This window comes from Gekko japonicus, unplaced genomic scaffold (assembly GCF_001447785.1).
Source record: "Gekko japonicus isolate JY-2015 unplaced genomic scaffold, Gekko_japonicus_V1.1 scaffold1108, whole genome shotgun sequence".
Classification (NCBI taxonomy): domain Eukaryota; kingdom Metazoa; phylum Chordata; class Lepidosauria; order Squamata; family Gekkonidae; genus Gekko; species Gekko japonicus.
In genome coordinates, this window is record NW_015177045.1 from 464,152 (window position 1) to 472,770 (window position 8,619).

Consider the following 8,619-nt stretch of genomic DNA (forward strand, 5'->3'; position numbering starts at 1 on the left):
CTTTGTTTCCACTTGTGGGTTATGTGGTGTTTTTAATAAATTTACACAAGCTTTTTCAAAACCCTTCTGAATTTGCTGCGCCACCACCCTTAGGAACTGTTCCAGATAAATCTCCCACAAGCATATTCTCATCAGTTCCTCCTCCTCCTCCTCCTCTTGTGTTACCAGCGCCATTTTAATGGGAAAAACGCAGCTCAATCCAGTTTAATTCACTCAAGTCTATAGTAGGTTCTTGCCATAAAAAGAAAAAACAAGAAAAACTCTCCAAAATTGCAAGCACTCCAGAAACATACAAACAGCTCCCAATCCTCTTCTGGCCGCTAATCCTCTTCTTTCTGAGCAAATCGCTTAAAGGTGATATCGCCTCTACTCTTCTCTATTTCCGAGTTAGAAGATACATGTTCTCACAGTTCATTTTTCAGGCTTGTTCCTCTGTGTTACTGTTGTAGAAATTTAATCCATAGAAATTAAATCCAATCATAGTTAAAAAGCAGATGGTCACAGCTAAGGCAGAATGTGGAATCCATGTTCTGCTCCACAAAAACGCTCCCGCTTCGGGGCAGAAATGGACACTACCCCACAATTTCCAGAGGCAGGAGGGGCCGTAACAAAGCCCCCTGCCACCAGCTCTCTCTCCGGGAGACCTGGCAGAGCCTACCTGGCAACTGGGGGGCTCCAAAAAGAGCATTTGGGAATCGGGCGGCTCGGAGCGAGCCTCGTGCCACCCGTCGCTGTGCCATACCCGGAAGCAATCCCTGTGCTGTTGCAGTCTTGAGTGTGCTGTTCAGGTGTGCACCTGTAAGCTGCAAACCTACAATGACGCAGCAGCAGCAGAACTGGAAGAAGAAGCAGAAGATGGCCAGTTCAACTGCGGGCCTGATAGAAGCCCTCCGGGGGGCTGATCCGGCCCCCGGGCCACATATTTGACACCCCTGCCCTAGCTCAAACTTTTTTCTCTTAGCTCTGGAAGGAGGGCTCCAGAGCAAACTAACTTATGCAGCTGCCAAATCACTCACTCACAACTTTAATGCCAGCAGCTCACAAAGTAGAATTTTTGCTCACAGGACTCCCCAGCTTAGAGGGAGTATTGCTCCTGGTATACCCCCAAAAGAGCACTACACTTAGGCTTTCTTAGCCCTGGTGCCAGCCTGGTGGAACTCTCTGCCAAATGACATCTGTGCTCTGTGGGAGTTAATGCAGTTCTACAGGGCCTGTAAAACAGGTGGTTGAAGACACCAATGGTCTCCAGCTAGCCTGCCTCCTTCCTTCTTTCTCTCCCTCACAGGGAAAAAGGACATCAAATTGTGTTCCTTTAATGTGCCATCTTGGACTGCAAGAAGATCAAATCAGTCAATCCTAAAAGAAATCAACCCTGACTGTTCCCTGGAAGGCCAGATAATGAAACTGAAGCTCAAATACTTTGGCCACCAAATGAGAAGGGAGCACTCACTGGAGAAGACCCTGATGCTGGGAAAGATTGAAGGTCAAAGAAGACGGGGACAGCAAAGGATGAGATGGGTAGACAGTGTCACAGATGCAACGAACGTGAAATTGAGCAAACTTCAGAGGACGGCGGAAGACTGGAAGGCCTGGCGTGATCTGGTCCATGGGGTCACAAAGAGTCAGACTCGACTGTGCGACTGAACAACAACAACAACAAATGTGCCATCTGTAAAATGTTAGTTGAATTGATCCGGATGCTTTTTTTTAATGCTTTTAACGTAAGAATAATGTTATTTGGAAATGTTATCACCCGCCTTGAGCCCTGTGGAGCAGGGGAGGGCAGGCCAAAAATCAAATAAATAAATAAAGCTTTCCAGCTGGGAAAATCCTCAAAGTGCTCAGAGGTAGTAAAATGGGTTTGTCTGCACCATATATATGCCATCACTAGTGTGAGGGTTTTTCTGACATTCAGTCAGTATTGAATGTTTACACAACCACCCTCAAAATGGCGGAGTAGCAGGCAGAGAGTACGAACAATACTTCACTACATGTGGAGTGGCAAAAACTGAGGCGAACCAGGGCCTGGAATCACTCCCTTCCGAATTGGAAAGCCACACAAAACCTACACGCAAGAAGCCATTACATAAAGCCAGACAAGAAAACTTGCCTCGCCCTTCCTGGCTGGCCAAACACCCACACGCCCTATCACAGGATGGCTTTCTCTGAACAAAAGTGAGGGGGGAAATTAATTTTACATCTGAACTCAGCCTAGGAGATTACAATAGGCTAATATTTTTTAGCAGGAACACGTCCAGCAATGGCTGATCCTTAATCGCCTGGAGGGAAAGATGTTTTAAAATGTTCCAAGAGTTGGCAGGCTGAGCTCATGAAAACTCTACTAAATGTTGCCCACCCTTTCCCTGAAGAGAAACCAAAAACAGTGGCTTCATCAGGCTCTCTCTTTCTTCTGCCCTGTGCTGATAGGCAATACCTTTTTGCCACATCTTTTAAGTCGCATGTCAAGAAAACGGGCAAGACACATGCCCTTTTAATGTAAGTCTGACACAACCTGATAGTCAAAGCTCCTTGAAGCTGGACTGAAGTCCCGCCATTTTGACTCAACAATCCCTGATGCAGTTTGGTTTCTACCTTCGGCGAACTGAATCCGTGAATATTTATTCTCCATGTTGAACTTCCCCCATTAAAATTAGTGTATTTTCAATGTTATTTTTATTGTTAAATATTTTTTTCAAAAAGAAATTGCCTTGGAAGCACAGATGAGAGAAGAGATTGTATTTATACTCTGCCCTTCACCACCCGAAGGAATCTCAGAGCGTTTTACAATCTCCTTTCCTGTCCCCTCCCCATAACAAACACCCTGTGAGGTAGGTGGGGCTGAGAGAGCTCTTTTGAGAACTGCTCATGAGAGAACAGCTGTGAAAGAACTTGTAAGTGACCCAAGGTCATCCAGCAGCTGCATGTGGAGGAGTAGGGAATCAAATCTGGTTCTCCCAAATTAGAGTCTGCGTGCCTAACGGGGTTGCTGTGTGGACAAAATGAAGGAGGGAAATAATTGTGCAGGTTCAAATCCCTGTACACCACGAAACTCACATTGGGCAAGTCATTCTCTCACAGACTAACTTTACCTCACAGGGTTGCTGTGAGGAAACAAGGGAGGTGGGAGAGAATTGTGTCGGCTGCCCTGAGCTCCCTTGAGGCCAAATGGGATGTAATTAAGATTTAAAAATCAGTGTCATAGTCCTCAAGGTCTTCCTGCCGCAGCTGCTTTTGTGTGCTGCTTCTTCTTAATAATGTGAATCCTTTCTTCTTCAAAAAGCCACCAACAAAAAGGAAGTTTTAAATAACCTTTATGTCAGGCCTTCATACTGGCATTCTTTTCAAAATGGTTGGAAACGCCACAATTCAGCACAGAAGCACATGCGCGATCAATCGGTTCCACTAGCTTGTGAGACTTTTTACTGCCCTTTATGGCAAATGATCACAAGGAACATCACTTCAGTTAAACCCCCTCACTTACCAAGCTACAACAGAAAGAGGGGGGGGGGGATAAAACAAATTAGTCTTTCAAGGCTAAGGCTTAAGAAATGCCAAGGGCCCTATTAACAGCCACGCGCTTAGTAGTGCTTTGCATGCGCGTGCATATTTGTGGGAACGCACACAGAAACGTCCGTATATTTCCCCCTTTCTTCCTTGCAAGTTCTTGCACTGAATAGGGATTTCAATGGGATGGAAAATAAATAAATTAACCATTCAAGCTGCATCACAGAGATTGCCCCTTCCATACTAGAGTTCAGGGTGGGGGAGACAACACTCAAAGTTGCCAGTGACCTACATATGTGAATTTCAGGAAGTGTAAGGCCAAGGTATGGATTCGATTAATACAGCTGACTGGTTGATTGGCAGACACTGGTAGGTTAAAGTGGTCAGGGGGGAAAGGCGCCCATCCAGAATCACTAGCCAACTGAAATAAGCCCAGTTTCCCCCCCCCCCTGACAGGACTTGGTATCTTCAAGATTTTTTGTGACAGTACTCAGTAGTATTGAGTACCAGCACCTTGTTCCAAGGCTCTCTCAAACCCTGATCCTCATGCACTGGCCCACCCTACTCTGCCAGAGAGAGAGAGAGAGAGAGAGAGAGAGAGAGAGAGAGAGAGAGAGAGAGAGAACTCTCAGGAACTAAGCTTGCCAGGTCTCCTGCTATGGAGGGAAGCCTCCTGTTGGCAAACCCCTGACAGAAAAGTTTGAAAACAGTGTTACTACTAATGTCACTACATTACCTTCTTAAAAGTACCAGTAATTCTATAGTAAGGCCCTGGTCACACGGAAGATTTTGGCCCGGGAGAGGGACAAATCGGGGGCGCAGCAAACGGGTGCGATCTCACCGCAACATCTGGGAAGCGGCGCGCACCCGTCCCCGATCCGTCCCTAAACCTGGAAAAGCCGCTGCAAAAAAGAATTTCCTACAGAGGAGGACTTACCTGAAGCACCGCAGCAAGCGTGGCCATGGGATCGCCGCCGCGCCCGTCGTCCGGAGCAATCCAGGCTCCCGGCCAAACTGCGCCCACACACACATGCGCAGTTCGGCAGCCTCTCTCTCCAGTAGCTCCCCCCCCCCGGCATCTGATCATGCTGGGGAGGAACTGCGCGGCGGCTCAGGGGATCTATGTGATCCCGCCGCCACACGTTTCTTGCCGTACTTCCATGGCCGTACTCCCCCCCCCATGTGGCAGGGGCCTAAATAGGGTAGCTCTAGGAACCCCCCTGACCACTTTAACCTACCAGTGACTGCCAATCAACGGGTGCGTTCAGACGGGGCGTTTATGCCGGCAGAAACGCGATCAAACTCACCCTCCATTTTGCGAATCCCTCCATTGGATGCCCGCTCACACGCTGCGGGCGTCGGAGTTTTTTTTTTAAAGCACTTTGAGCATGCGCACAGGCAGCCATTCAGAGAATGGCGATTTTTTGCGCATGCTCAACCCCCCTTTACATTTAAACTTTAAAGGTAAGCACTTACCTTTAAAGTTTAAAGCGCAACCTGGCCTCCCTGTAGTGCCGGACTCCTCCGGGAAGTTAAAGTAAGGCATTTTTTTTTAAAACAAACGCTCAGGGCGAAGCTTCACCGGAGCGCATATCACTTAGTTTTAAAAAAAAAATGGCTGGGGAAAGCCGGAAGCCTCAGGCTTCCGACGGAAGTAGCTGGGGAACGGAGGAGAGCGATAGACGCCGGGGTGCACCGATTACAACCGTTGCACTCTGTTTACCACCACTTCGGACCTAGTGGCACAGTGCAACGGTTTAAAAGGATTTACAACGGTTAGGGTTATGCCAATAAAGGTTTCTGTTCTGTACAACGGTTAGGGATGGGAGGCAGATGTTCGCCGTCTGAACGCCTGTAAGTACACCGGTTGGAACCGGCACCCTAACCGTTGTAAATCCCCCGTCTGAACGCACCCAACTAGTGATTCCTAGAGCAATGTGACATCACATTCGGATTTTCTCTAGAAGTGACATAACAGCATCATGTCAATGGTGCCCCCCATGTCCTTGCCCCCCCCCGACTCCCACCTCTGGCTGGCGAAGCTAGTACTACATATCAGAAAACCTCAGGATACAACATTAGAATTGTTTCAACTCATTTTTTTTAAAATACAAGACAAAACTATCTTTTCCCTTTAGGCCCTGAGTAACACTGTCAAATTTTAAAATGAAATTTGAACAAACATACTATTTAGCCAGTTTGGTGTCGTGGTTAAGTGCGTGGACTCTCATCTGGGAGAACCGGGTTTGATTCCCCACTCCTCCACTTGCACCTGGCTGGACGACCTTGGGCAAGCCATAGTTCTGATAAGAGCTGTTCTTGAAAAAGAGTCGTTTCTGTCAGAGCTTTCTCATCCCCACCTACCTCACTGTTGTGGGGAGGGGAAGGGAAAGGAATTTGTAAGCCGCTCTGAGACACCTTTGGGTAGTGAAGGGCGGGGTATAAATCCAATCTCTTCTTCTTCTTCTTCTTCTTCTTCTTCTTCTTCTTCTTCTTCTTCTTCAGCAGGTTCTAAGTTTCCATGGACACTGCCACTCTCTCAGGGCTGCCCTAAGCCACCATGTTACTTTATACTCCCCCTCTGAAGCCTCACTCACGCATTTAAAGAAACACAAAATTAAGAAGGAAAAGGGGAGGAAAGCACAAACAGAGACATAAACCGAAATGAGCCTCACTTGTCTCGATGGGATTTACTTCTCCTTCATTACTCCCTCTCCACATAAAAAATTTTTTAGAGAGGGAGAGAGAGAGAGTAAGAGAAGGAAGACCTTCCCTCATTTTAACCATTCGACGAGCTAGAAAACAGAACAAGAGTAGTATTTTCTCCAGGATTTCAAGACCAGCAAATGGTTAAAAGGAATGATTTAGTATTCCTAGAGAGGCTTCTATCTGCTGCTTGAAGCCCTGAGATTTAAGCCATCAGCCCAAGCCAAAGAGGCATCATGCCAACTGGTCCCTTGTTTTCGCATGACAGAAAAATGAGGTAGGATTCTTGGGCCTCCACAGCCATACAGACCTCGGAAGATTTGTACCCCATTCCCCTCCATTTGGCAGCCCTGCCTTGTGTGTGTGTGTGTGTGTGTGTGTGTGTGTGTAAAAAGGTCTGTAATCGATTCTGCCGACTGATGTTACAGAAAACACTTCCAGACTTCCAGGACGCCCACAATCTGTTCAAAGAGGCACCATTTTACTACTTCACATCAAATGCCAATAGAGCGAAGGGATGCCATTAATGCATTTGTCAATACAATGGAACGTCTTTCATTTCCACATCCGAACCGAGGCAAGCGAGCATACAATTTCTGCCACCACCCACTCCACATTTGGAAGAAAGACGTTCACTTCCTAATTATTTAACATGAGAAATGTGGGAAGGGGGGAAGGAATCGCTCCTCACATCATAGCGATACACTTGACAATTGTTTTCTCACTTCAGCAGCCAGGCTAGCGGGCTCCGTGATGTAATCTCCTTAACAGGGTGTCTACCATTTCATGTTCAGCAGAAGGAACATAGAGTCCTTTTACTAGCACCGAAACCACAGAAGAAAGCCAGAGAGGTTGTTAAAATAATGAACAGTTAGAAGAACGAATTTAATTCCCTCGCAAAAGCACCGGCTGCCAAACTCGTAGGCACAACTCACAGAGGCCTTGTGCCGCTGGGAAACAGGAAGGGTGTATGACTTCCATGCCCCCCAACAATGAACCTGGGCGACTGTTACACCCATTACGAAATCCAGTGGTGAACTCAACCATATAAATAGATCAGGGAAGTCCCGTCTTTCTCCCAGTGCGTGTGCATCTGTGTCTTGTTAACTCAGCCACCCCACTTGGATAATGATTTCATAAGAAAAACCAGTTTGGAGTTGAATGGATAGAAAGGCCCTATAGGAAAAGGGGTGAACAAGTATGTTTCGCTAGAGCTTCACTGACTGCCCAATATATTTGTCCTTATAACAAAGGAACTTCCAGGGTCATCTAGTCCAACCCCCAGGACAACGCAGGAAATTCGTAAATACCCCCCCACTCCCCCGGTGACCACCAGGGAAAACCAACAAAGGCTCCAGTCACACGGGCCAGATAACGTGGGGGGGAGGTGTGGCTTTTCACGCTGGCGCAATTTAATACGCCAGAACGCGATCAGATGCTGCCGCGGCAAAGTGGGGTTTTGTTTGTCGGCGCGTGTTTTCGGCGCGTGTCAACACGGGGAGAGGAGAACGCTCGAGTGATCACAAGTAGGTATTCTGTCGATGGCCCGTAGCAAACCGTTTGCTAGTAGGCTTTCCTGGGTATTTTTTAACTCCAGATCTTCGGGTGAATGCTACTGGTCGGTGATGGGTGTGCTACGCTTGCCAGATGTGTCCTTGTGATTGTGCCCAGGGGTCGTTTCGTAGAAAAAGAACTAGGGGAACTCATTAGCATAACTCATTAGCATATGCCACACCCCCTGACATCAGGGGCCCGGCGGTGGACCTGCAAGGCTGGCGGGAGTGCGAGGAAGCCCCGCCAAGGCCCTCCCTGGCCCCAGGCAGGCAGGGATGGGGAGAGGCGGGGAGGAAGCAACTTACCCTCCCTCTTCTCCTGCCTCCTCCTGGCTGAATGAGGGCCAGAAGCGGGGGGCGGGGCTTCGTCGTGTGCCCCGCCCCCGCACCTCACCCGGGGGAACTGTGATCCCCCACAATCCCCCCGAATCGACCTCTTATTGTGCCCATATACTCCGTCCAACATTCATGCCTCTCCCGCCGCATATTCTGCGTGCGAACAGGGCCAAAGAAAACCAAGGAGGCAACCAAGGAAAACTGGGGTTGCTATGCAGAGGAAGGCAATGGCAAACCACCTTTGCTTGTCTCTTGCCAGTAATGTCCCACAGATGAGGTTGCTATGAGATAGTTACAATTCAACAATGGGCGATTCTGCATCTAGCATTTGCTCCACATTTTCTCAACTGGGAGGGGAAAGTGCAGCTCAAAACCACATTCAAACACCACGGGGCAACGCTGTACTGACTGCAGAGTCACCCCTGAACGGCCATAAAACAGCCATAAATCTATGCAGAAGGTACAATAAAATCCAAGGATCAAAGAACTCGAAAGTGGCATGGAGTGTGGTAGCTACTAT